Raw genomic sequence first — 1,205 nt, forward strand, 5'->3', positions numbered from 1 at the left:
GAGCGGCTTTGGTAGCAATATGAATTGTAGTAAACATGAGCTGATTAAGTAAGCAGGTGTGCTGCGGCGCAAGTAGACCGACATGAAGAGAGACTCGATGACCACGAGAAGGCACGTGTGAAACGGTGGTGTTGATGAGAAGCGCTTCCCGTGGGCAGCGCGTGCGAAGGGACACACCTGTAGCGCTGCCCTGCCGACCCGGGCAGCATTGCATGTGTAGCGTGCGTTGGAAAATGTTGCCCGACTATTACTAACTGATTGAACAAGCGTGGTGTGAGCGCGCACAAACAAACATGAATAGATCACACTGAATGACTGCAGACAACGACTGTGAAAACGCTGGCAGCAAGCGCATATATACGCCGCAGCAGCGGGCGAAGGTACGTGCGGTCGATCGCTTCAACGGAAACTGAGCGGCGAATGGACGGCGCATAAAGGTCAGAGCCGTGTGGAGATAAGAGACCGTGCGGTCGAACGAACGACGAGCGCGGTTGTTGGCAGCGTAGAAGTGCGCTTCCTTGCTTGCGCTTCCTTGCCGCTTCCTTGCTTGCGCGTGGGAGGGATAAGAGACTGTGCGGACGAGCGACGAGCGCGGTTGTTGGCAGAGAAGTGCCCCCCCCCCCCCCACGTGCTCCCTCCGGCGCTGGCTTTCCGCTTCCTTGCTTGCACGTGGGAGATTGAGTGCGTTCGCTCTCCGTGATAGCGCGCGTCCCCGCACGCTGCCTCTGGGGCATACGGCGCGCGGTGAAGATTTTATCTATACGGAACCTCACGGCGACGGCGACGGCGACGATGACGCCGACGGCAGAAATCCGGTTGAAGTGTCCATATAATTGCTATCGCAATAAAAGAAAAAAATTCAACAGTAACAATTTCGTTTGATGCTGGAAAGCACGAAAAAATGTGGAACGCTTCACGATTTTGCGTGTCATCCTTGCGCAGGGGCCATGCTAATCTTCTCTGTATCGTTCCAATTTTAGTATATGTACTTTGGAAGTACGCAAACCTATCCTTCGTTCAACTATATATAGCCATGAATTCGGCCGTACCAAAGTATCGGTGAGAGTTCTGTAATATCCTAAGATTTGAGGCCACAACGGTTAAGAATTCACACATGGTGTATTGCTTTACAGGTAGTAGGGATCTTAGCAATGACCTGTTATGCTAACGACCATTTACTTTAAGGAATACGATTATCATACGAT

The 1,205-nt window shown here is 52.0% G+C and overlaps 1 non-coding gene across 1 annotated transcript; it reads right to left on the bottom strand.

Moving 5' to 3' along the window:
* Positions 1 to 897: 897 nt before the first annotated feature.
* Positions 898 to 1,000, bottom strand: LOC119432049 (U6 spliceosomal RNA). The gene has a single exon (XR_005188122.1). It is a non-coding gene; the product is annotated as a U6 spliceosomal RNA (small nuclear RNA).
* Between the last annotated feature and the right edge of the window lie 205 nt (positions 1,001 to 1,205).

Source organism: Dermacentor silvarum, chromosome 10 (assembly GCF_013339745.2).
Source record: "Dermacentor silvarum isolate Dsil-2018 chromosome 10, BIME_Dsil_1.4, whole genome shotgun sequence".
Lineage (NCBI taxonomy): Eukaryota > Metazoa > Arthropoda > Arachnida > Ixodida > Ixodidae > Dermacentor > Dermacentor silvarum.